The sequence below is a fragment of the Tachyglossus aculeatus genome (assembly GCF_015852505.1).
Source record: "Tachyglossus aculeatus isolate mTacAcu1 chromosome 12 unlocalized genomic scaffold, mTacAcu1.pri SUPER_6_unloc_2, whole genome shotgun sequence".
NCBI lineage: Eukaryota > Metazoa > Chordata > Mammalia > Monotremata > Tachyglossidae > Tachyglossus > Tachyglossus aculeatus.
The window spans coordinates 15988862-16000163 of NW_024044829.1; the positions used below are offsets into that span (position 1 = coordinate 15988862).

The 11302-nt window shown below is 39.5% G+C and overlaps 1 pseudogene; it reads left to right on the forward strand.

Moving 5' to 3' along the window:
* The first annotated feature begins 8647 nt into the window (after positions 1 to 8647).
* Positions 8648 to 9602, forward strand: LOC119921422 (annotated as a pseudogene).
* Positions 9603 to 11302: the final 1700 nt, after the last annotated feature.

An 11302-nucleotide genomic window follows, 5' to 3' on the forward strand; every position in this document is an offset into this window, starting at 1 on the left:
TAAAACCCACACATTCCGGTTAAGAAGTATGGTATAGTGGATAGAGCCTGGCCATTGGGGGCAGAAGGTCATGGGTACTAATGCCAGCTCCCCAGTTATCTGCTGTGTGACCTTGGGCAAGTCACTTCACTTCTCAGTGCCTCAGTTGCCTCATCTATAAAATGGGGATTGAGTCTGTGAGCCCCACGTGGGACAGGGACTGTGTCCAACCCCATTTACTATATCCACCCCACGGCTCAGCACAGTGCCTGGCACATAGTAAGCACTTAACAAATACTATTATTATTGTTATTACTCTAAAGACTTCATTTAATATTAATGGCAATAAGTGTCCCTGCAGACTTCCAAGGAATGGAGTGCCATCATTCAGTGTGTTGAAGACAAGTGTCTTGCTGTTTTGTGTAATATCTGATTGGACTGGGGACAGAAGGTCAATGGGGAACTAAGACTAAAGTTGTTAAAATGATCCAGTTACTGGCTGATAAGGATTCTTTCTGGGGAAAAGGAATGATGAGAAAGGGGTGGATGTGAGGAACTATTCATCCCAAAACGTTTTTATGGTCAGTAAAATGAACTATTCCTCATGCTACATGAACAGGAACTTTTCTGATACTTTTGGGAACTCTTACATTTTGTGGGGTTCAGATAAAACTACCCAGATCTTTTAGTTTAGTTAGGTGCCACCCACTGACCATAGGGACTAGTGGAAATTGGTCTGACATTTCAAATACCTAAAAACTGCTAAACTGCTCCTGGAAAACAGAACTAGTTGTCCAATATTATAGAGTTATCATGGAATGGAGTCTCAAGGTGTATTTGGGCTTTCGTTTTCTTCCCTTTCATTTTACTAAAGCTATTCCAAAATGAAATACTACATTGAAAAAACAAATCAAAATATCAGAGATGACAATAAACCTTTGTTAAGGAAAGAGTAAGATTCTAGGAATTTAGATGTTTTCATGGTTCCCTGATTCTCAAACTATTCCTCTTCTCTCACCCCTGTGATCCTTTTGACAACGTCTGTTCTTTTGACACTTCCAAAAGAAGAAAAGAAGAGTATGGAAGGATTTCCAAGTTTCTGAGAAGGGGAAGACTAATTTTTTTAAAATTTGGAACCCGTTTCAAAGAGCTAAAATCATAGCTCTACTTTCCTAAGGATGAAACATGAGAGAGAAAAGGTGATAATTCAATTCAATTCAATCATATTTATTGAGTGCTTACTATATGCCAAGAACTGTACTAAGCACTTGAGAGAGTACAATACAACAACAGACACATTCTGTGCCCACAACGAGCTCACAGTCTAGAGGGGAAGATAGACATTAAAATATATAAGTAAATAAATTAATAAATAAATGGCAGATACATATATATATATATATATATATATATATATATATATATATCTTCTCCCACTCCTTTCTGCATCACCGCTTCATTCATCCTGCCTCCCTGCATATATGCTATAGAGATGGGAGGGAGGATGAATGAAGCGGTGATGCAGAAAGGAGTGGGAGAAGAGGAGAGGAGGGCTTAGTCAGGGGAAGACTTCTTGGAGGAGATGTGCCTTCAATAAGGGAAAAGGAAGAGGCGGTGGATTTGTAACAGTGTGGTGTCAGGAAGGCTGGGGAAGAAGGGGGCTATGAAAAAGGGAACCAGTATGGGGATATTCCATGTTGCTAAGAAGCACATTTTTTTTGGTAGGGGGGTGAAAACATTAACTCTGTCATTGTTAAGAACACGAGCACCAAGCTTCTGTGTGTGTGTGTGTGTGTGTGCGTGCGTGAGAGAGAGAGAGAGAGAGAGAGAGAGAGAGAGAGAGAGAGAGAGAGAGAGAGAGAGTTTTGTTTGTGTGGTGTGAGGTGGGGAGTTGAGGAGATTTCTATGAGGGAGTTATGCACATAGTTGTATATGCTTTGTTTCCTACAAATAAGTGGTGATTAATTAAATTAAATTAAATTGTTTCACTAATGAAGGTTATAGGATGTAGTGTGTTGGGAAAAATGTGGGTTCAATAGTGATTAACATTAGTAGCAAGTATTGATAAAATGAAACACTTTCTGATCTTTCCATATGTTGCCAACTTGTATATGTTGCCAACTTGTACTTCCCAAGCTCTTAGTACAGTGCCCTGCACACAGTAAGCGCTCAATAAATACGATTGATGACGATGATTCCTTTGCAGAGTTTTCATTATTGGCTAACTTCACCATGTCCCCAGTTTCCTGAACTTGTTTCTAGCCAAAGAGAACCTAGACCCCATATATTCCAAAATCACCACCTTGATCAACGACCAAACTACCCAAGTTCATATTGAGAATTGTTTGGAGGGAAGACTTGGACTCTGAAAGCATTGCTACTGATTTTTTTTCCTGAACAGAGCATGCACGTTTTGGGCCCAGATATTTCAGTACTTACATTGATTGCCATTATAAAAACCACGTGAATGAAGAAAGGCAATCAATCACTTGTAACTGAATTCATTCTTTAGGATTTCTCCCATTTCCCTGAATTTCAGGTCATTCTGTTTATGATTTTCCTTGTGATATACCTGATAGCCTTGATAAGAAACTCCCTCTTAGTGAGGGTCTCCATGGTAGACCCTGCCCTTCAAACTCCCAGGATCTTTTTCCTCAGGAGTCTATCCCTAATGGATATTGGTTACCTCACTGTTGTCATCCCTAAAATGCTCACCAATTTTCTTTCCAATGATAGAAGTATTTCCTTTGGTGGCTGCTCAGCCCAGATATATTTTGCCTTTTTTGGGGGGGTCCTCAGGGTGTTGGATTCTAACAACGATGGCTTATGACAGACAGGCCACCATCTGTGACCCACTCCACTATTCCCTTATTATGAACTGGAGACTGTGTCTGCAGCTAGCCCTGGATTTCTGGATAACAGTGAATCCCAAGGCAACGGTACAGACTATAATGTTGTTTACATTGCCCTTCTATGGGCCTAATGTAATTGACCATTTCTTCTGTGATGGCCTTCCTCTCTTAGAGTTGGTGTGCACAGACACATTCACGATTGAGGAGTACAGTGTAACTGTGACTGTGATTGTCCTAATGCTCCCCTTTGGAGTGATCATTACATCTTATGTCCACATCCTCATCACCATCCTGAATATATCTTTCGCTGAAGGCCGTCACAAAGTCTTTTCCACCTGCTCATCCCACCTCATTGTGTTCTCGCTGTTCTTTGGGGCTGTGGGTTTGAACTATTTCTGAGTCAAATCTTCCTTCTCTCTTGAGAGCAAGAACCTGGTTCCTCTCTCCTAGTCAATCTTCACTCCCATGCTAAATCCCCTGATCTAGAGCTTGAGGAATCAAGAGGTGGAAGGTGCCCTGAAGAGAATTCTAGGTTAAAAAACATTTTCTCAGGATCTGGGAGGCTCTGATTTGGGAAGGTGACTTTAAAGAAATCAGTGGCTTTCTTTAGACATCATTAGTAGGTGCAATCCCATCTTTATTGTTTGCTGAGGGCTCACTGTGTACAGGGGATATTTGGGCTCTTGGAAAGACTTGTTCTCAGAATTCAAATGGCCAACACCAGTTCAAACTTAAAAGGTAGAAGGCTAGTAAGAGATGAGTCACTGAGACTTGGAAACCCATAAAATTGGGCATTTTCTCAGTCAAATAATGATATTTATTAAGGATTTCAGGTGCACAGAGCATTAAGTCAAAGCTTTTACCATTAAAGAATTAATGATATGTCTTAATTATCTAAGGATTTATTTAAAAAGTAGGGGTAAAGGATCAGAAAAGTAAGGTGCAAGAGTTCCTGCGAGTTGAAATATAGGTTGATTATTCATCCATCAGATAAGTTCTTATGCTCTTGATTCACTCCTCTTACCTATGCCACTTCACTCTTCTTTTGGGGAGTAGTCCCTCATTTGCTTTTAAACAGATGCTGACATGTTTTATATTTCAATTCTTGGGCCTGATTCTTAAGCAAAACCATAAGTGAAGTGCCATATAATAATTGTCAGTTCTCAACATAAACCAAAGCATGTACTTGTCTCATTCCAAACGAAAAAAAATCCATCCCTTTGAATATTGTCTTCTAGAAATCAAGTGTTAATTCAGTTCCTTTTACCAGAATTTTAAAAATGGCAATTGTTTAGTGTTTACTATGAGCTGGGCACTGTACTAAGCACTAGAGTACAAACGGGCTAATCAAGGTGCACACAGTCCATGTTCCACATGGGGCTAACAGTCTTAATCGCCATTTCAAAGATGAGGAAACTGAGACACAGAGAAGTGAAGTGCCTTGCCCAAGGTCACACAGCAGGCAGTTGGCAGAGTTAGGAATAAAACACAGATCTATCTGAATCCCAGGCTCATGCGCTTTCCACTAGGTCACATTGTTTCTCAATTCAGTTTATTAGATTAGGTTGTTCCTATCATGTTTTGAGTGTGGTTCTCAAATGGTAAATTGAAATGAGGCTGTTCAGTGGAGAGATCTCAGCGCCCTCAGGCAGGTCTCTTTCCTGGGCTATGGCTCATGGTCTGCACAGGTTTGTGGCCACTGGGCAGAGGGATCTCAGTATTCTTGGTCAGTTCTGTCTCCCAAACAATGCTCAATGGTCCACACTGGTTTGTGGTCTCCCGGCAGAGAAATCTCAGTGTCCTCGGGCAGGTATCAGTCCCAGGTGATGTTCAATGGTCCACACTGATTTGTGGCCTCCCAGTGGACAGATCACATCATCATTGGGCTGGTCTTCATCCTTGGAGATGTTAGGTGATCCACGCTGTTTTGAGATTCCTCTAAGGAGGAGTTACTAAGGATTTACTAAGACAATCCATGAGTTACAAGTAATCTCTGAAGCCTGGTATTCCAGGCCGAAAAGATTTTAGTTGATATTGAAAATACACTTAAATTAAAACTAATTACTAAAAAGTGAAACATCTAAAAACAACTTATGTATAACGGAACCTAACAATGACTATTGGTCAGTTAGCAAAATATTCAAAAGTAGGCCTAAAGAGAAGGCCACCAAAGTGAGACAAAAGACCAAAGATTCAGAGAGATTATACATTTAAGAAGGAAGCCACAAGCTACTTGTTCTGGAGACTGAAAACAGATTTGCTGGTGACCAGGTAAAAAGTCATTTGGAAAATGAGTGACATTGATAGCAAATCAATCTTGGACTGTATTGAACCTATCATATTTTCTCGAGCACTTAGTACAGTACTTTGCACACAGGAGGTGCTTAACTGATACCATGAAAAAAATCAGAAAGTATCTTTATAACCAAACAATTTGAGTAGGGGACAAAATAAATAGTGAATGTTCAATTATTCAGAGTGAATTGGGTGAAGCAGGTTTTCAAATCAACTGCAACGTCTACATTCTCTTCAACTTTAATCCCATGTTGCAACCTCAGAAATCTGAAGCAGTAACTCCCCATTCTCCATTGTTGGGCTGCCTCTCCTCAGTTTCACATAGTCAATTATTTTGAACTACCTGTGCCACTACTCAATCTAAAGTAGATCAATCTTTACTTCTTTAATGAAACCTGAAAGTACTGTGGGAGAAGCATGATCCATCTTTGAGTCTGCTCAATTTTGGTAGACACCATTGTTTGATATTAGTATTAAGGATTATAACTAGTTAATGTAATCATGATCACAGTATTCCATATTTAGATATAGTAACAGCTTCATCTCTCAGAATTCAATCTGATAGGACGGATTTGTGAGACCCTAAAACAGAATAAGTTAAGAATTACTTTCACTGGCCTAGAGGGGAGAGTTTTCTTTAGTTCAGGTGAAAAACTCCCATCAAATTCAGGGCTGGTTTGGGGCATTGTTTATCTTTTGTCTGTTGATAGGAATAATTTCTCATGCCTAGAGAACAAACACTATCCATTAGGAGAGTACACTGAAACTTTTGTGATGATAAATGTTTAGCTACAGAGTTCACTCTTGTAGCCATTTTAATTTTTTACCGTGATTTCTTCATATGTTTTTTCTGTAAAAATCTGAATACCAAAAAAATCACTGGTTTTTGTTGCACAAGTATTATGTGCAGAGCACTGTACTAAACATTTAAGAAAGTACAATTTAGTAGAATTGGGAGACATGATCCCTTCCCACAAGGATCTTAAAATCTACAGGAAAGTCAGTCTGTCCTTAATCAACAAAAGAAAAATTAAGTACCGAACAAACATAAAATATTAATTATAATAAACAGTAATTAATCTTCTACCGTTCCAAACAAATTATCAGCAGGTTTCTTTTTCACCCAGTCACCAAATATTTGAAGATAGAGAGGAATATAACGCTTTTAAAAGTGCCATCAAGGTTTCAGATTTATAATCTATATGGTATTTCTAATGTGAATGCAATAGAGAATTTGAACAGTTATCTACCTGGCTTAAATTCAGGCAAAAAGTTAGGTGAAGTTTTCTTTTTAGATAAGCAGACTTTGGAAGCAGGGTTTTTGAAAATCAAAATCCCTAAAAGTTCAGGAAAACGCATTTTACACTTATCCCCAATGTGCACAATTAAAAATTCAATGATTTCACAATACCTTTTTAAAGTGTGAAAAATAAAAGCGCCTCATGGGCATGACTTATCCTAAAGGAGCTTTCCATATTATTCCACTGCTCCCTTTGTTGTAAGCAATGGCCTGGGGACCATCTCTCAATGGTCACTCCAATACCTCAAAGAGGCCTTATCATCCAGAACATGAGATTATCTAATTAACAAGGGAAGAACAATCCTCCTTCAAGAAGGAGAACCAGGTAAATTTCTCAATAAAGTCTCCACCACGTGTTAGTACATAATAGTGCAGAAGGGACAACCACCAAGAAAATGGCAGATATGGCTTCTAATCCTAGATATCTCACTTCCCCTTTTTCTTCCCTCCCATTTGAAAGAGGAACCTGTTTCTACTTAAGCTCTTTTGAATCTCACAGTGATGTTGGGACAATGGATAGCACAATACTAGTAAGCGTCTTTAGACTGTAAGTGCCTTGTGCACAGGTGACCTATTACCAAATCTGTTATATTGTACTCTCCATAGTGCTTAGTGCAATACAATTGATTGATTAGTAGCAGTGCTTGTTGAATACCATCTTTGCACAATGCACTGTTGTAGGCACTGTATGTGGAATAATAAGAGAAGGATAAAATATGGCTCTTGCCTTCCAGGTGCTTTCACCATAGTGAGGAAGATAGATACAGGACAAAAGCATGAACACCTTATAACACTAGTTAAGGTGAGCCAGGTGTTTAAAATAACATATTAAACTAACAATTTCACAAGAAGAATACAACCAAATATGAAGGTAGTTGAGTGAACAGAATGGGAAGGGGTAATGTGAGAAGAGCTCATGCAGGGGTTGGAATCTGTAGAGCTTGAAGAAGTGGCAGAAATCTGGTTGGGGAAAAAATGTTGCTTATAGACAAATAAAGTGGAAAGAATTGAGACAGTGAACTGGTTTTCTTGAGTTGAGTGGAGAGAATGACTTCGAGGGAAGGCAGTTGGCAGAGAGCTGTGAAGTCCACACTCAAAAGATTTCATTTAATATTAATGGTAATACGTGTTCCAGCAGACTTCCAAGAAATGGAGTGCCACCATCCAATATGTTGAAGATAAAATTCTTGCCGCTCTTTGTAATGTATCATTGGATTAGGGACAGAGAGACAATAGGGAACCAATAATAAAGTTATTAAAATGATATAGTCGCTGGGAGATAAGAGCTCTTTCTGAGTCTAAGGAATAAATAGAAAGGGGGTAAACATGTGGAATATTACCCCCAAATCTATTTTATGGTCCGTAATTCTAATTTATGGTCTATTGTGTGATCAAAGGCAGGCTGGGGGAAGAGGCGTGGAAAGGAAACAGGGAACCAATTTGGGGATCTTCTATGTTACTAAGAAGCACAATTTTTTGTTTTGTTTGTTTTTCTTATGAACCTTTCACCCTGTCACTGTTAGGTACATGAACACCCAGCCTGTGTGCATGTGTATAAGTGTGTTTGTGTATAGGTGGGTTTGTGTGCTCTGTTGTGTGATGGGGATTTGAAGAGATTTCTATTTGTGAGACATGTATTGGCGTGCTTTGTTCCCTGCAGGCAAGCTGTGATTATTTAATTCCCTAGCAGGCTTTGTCCTGTCCTATATTTTATTTTGTTAGTATGTTTGGTTTTGTTCTCTGTCTTCCCCTTTTAGACTGTGAACCCACTGTTGGGTAGGGACTGTCTCTATATGTTGCCAACTTGGACTTCCCAAGCGCTTAGTACAGTGCTCTGCACACAGTAAGCGCTCAATAAATACGATTGATTGATTGATTGGTAGGAATAATTAGGGTTCAGTAATGATGAACAGTAACAAGTGATGATAAAATGAAATACTTTCTTATCATTCCTTTGCAGAATTTGTATTGTTGGCTAACTTCACGACTTCCCCACTCTCCTGAACTTGCTTCTACCCACAGAAATCTTAGACTCCATATATTCCACAGTCACTTCTTTGATACAGGACTAAACAAGCTACCCAACCTCAAGCTCACAAATGCTTGTAGGCAAGACCTGAACTCTGAAAACATTGCTACTGATTTCTCTCCTGAAAGAGAAAACACATTTTGGACCCAGATATTACAGTACTTACACTGTTAAAAAAAAACACTAACACGAATGAAGGAAGGCAATCAGTCACACGTGACTGAATTCATTCTTTTGGGTTTCTCAAATCTCCATGAATTTCAGGTCTATCTGTTTATGATTTTCCTTGTGATATACCCAATAGTCTTGATAGTAAACTTCCTCTTAGTGCTGGTCTCCGTAGTTGATTCTGCCCTTCAAATCCCCATATACTTTTTCCTCAGGAGCCTGTCCCTGATGGATATAGGTGGAACTACTGTCATCATCCCCAAAATGCTCAACAATTTCCTGTCCAAGAATCAAAGTATATCCTTTGGTGGCTGTGCAACCCAGATGTATTTCTCCTTCTTTTTCGGGGCCTCTGAATGTTGGATCCTGACAACAATGGCTTATGACAGATATGCAGCCATCTGTGACCCGCTCCACTATTCTCTCATTATGAACTGGAGACTCTGTCTGCAGCTGGCCCTGGCTTCCTGGCTATCAGGGATTCCCGTGGCAACAGTACAGACTACAATTATGTTTACACTGCCCTTCTGTGGGCCTAATGTAATTAACCATTTTTTCTGTGATAGCCCTCCTCTCCTAGAGCTGGTGTGCACAGACACCTTTGCATTTGAGGTGTATGGTGTAACTGGGACTGTTAATCGTCCTGATGCTCCCATTTGGATTGATAATTATGTCTTACATCCACAACCTCATCACCATCCTGAAGATGTCCTCTGCCAAGGGCCGTCACAAAGCCTTCTCCACCTGCTCATCCCACCTCGTTGTGGTCTCGATGTTCTTTGGGTCTGTGAGTCTGACCTATTTCCGAGTCAAATCTTCCTACACTCCTGAGAGCAAGAAGGTGCTTTCTCTCTCCTATTCAGTCTTCTCTCCCATGCTAAATCCCCTGATCTACAGTCTTAAGAATCAAGAGGTGAAAGGGGCCCTGAAAAGAATTCTGGGTAAAAAAGATATTTTCCCAGGATCTGGGAAGCTCTGATTTTAGAAGATGACTTTTTCTGTTAAGATGTCAAGAAGTTAGTGGCTTTGCTTATTCACTGTGACCTAGCTTATTACCATCTTTATTATTTGCTGAGGGCTTGAACGACTATGGAAGAGTAAATCAGTTCTCAGAGCCAAGATGACCAACACCTGTACAAACTCAGAAGGCAGAAGGCTAGCAAGAGATGAAATGATGCTGAGACCAGGACACTCGTAAAATTGGGCATTTTATCAACTAATGGCATTTATTGAGGGCTTAAGGTGTATAGAACACGAGGCCAAAATTTTGTAGGATTTAAAAATTAATGAAATGTCTCAATGTTCTATTGATTTATTTAAAATGTATGGAGAACGGATCAGAAAAATATGCTGTAGGAGTTGTTGGGATCTGAATATTGGGTTGATTATTCATCCATCAGACAAGTTCGTCTGCTCTTGATCCACTACTGCTACTAGCAACCCTACCCTCATTTGCATTTAAACAGATGCTGGCATGTCTTAAAATCCAATTACCAGGTCCGATATTTGAAACAAAGCCATGAGTGAAGTGACACCTAATAATTTTCAGCACTCAACAAAATGCAAAGCAGGTACTCATCTCGTTCCAAAAGAAAAGAATCCATCCCTTTGAATAGAAACACCTAGAGATCAACTGTTAATTCAGCTCCTTTTATCAGTCATTTTTAAATGACATTTTTTAAGTGTTTATTATGAGCAAAGCTTCATACTAACCACTGAGGCATACACAAGCTATTCAATTTGACCACAGTCCACGTTCCACGTGAGGATAACAGTCTTAAACCCCATTTCACAGATGTGGTAACTGAAGCACAGAGAAGTGAAAGTGACTTGCCCAAGTTCACACGGCAGAAAATTCACAGAACTGGTTTTACAATCCAGATCCTTCTAACTCCTAGGCCCATGGGCTATCCAGTAGGTCACATTGCTTTTCAAATCAGTTTATTAGATCCAGATGTGCCTATCATGTTTTGGATGAGGTTATCAAATAGTAGATTGAAATGTGGCTGCTCGGCAGAAAGATTCAGCGTCCTCGAGCTGGTCTCTGTCCTCAGTGATGGTTGATGGACTGAACCAGTCTGTGGCCTCTCATTGGAGAGAACTCATCATCACTGGACAGTTCTCTGTCCTGGGAGATATTAGGTGATCGTGCCAGTTTGAGGTTTCTTGGAGGTGGAGGTACTAAGGATTTGCTAAAAAAAATCCATGAGTTACAAGGTAGCCCTGAAGCCTGGTATTCCACGTTGAAAAGATTTTAATTGATCTTTGCCATCCACTCAAATTAAAACTAATTACTAAAAATATGAAACACCCAAAAGCAACTTATGCATAATGGAACCTAATACTGACAATTGGTCAATTAGCAAAATATTAAAAAGTAGGCCTATAGGGAAGCACACCAAAGTGAGACTAGAGACCAAAGATTCAGAGCACTTGAAGAATGTAAGGTAGAAGCTACAAGCTAGTTGTTCAGAAGACTGAAAACAGACTTTGCTGGTGACCAGGTAAATAATTGCTTGGAAAAGGAGTGACATTGACTGGACATGAAGCTTAGATTTTTTCTAACCTGACTGTCTTGTATTTTCCCCAGCACTTAGTACAGTTACCTGGCAAACAGGAAGTGCTTAACCAACATCATTTAAAAAATCAGAAAGTAGTTTTATAACCATGTTCAATTAT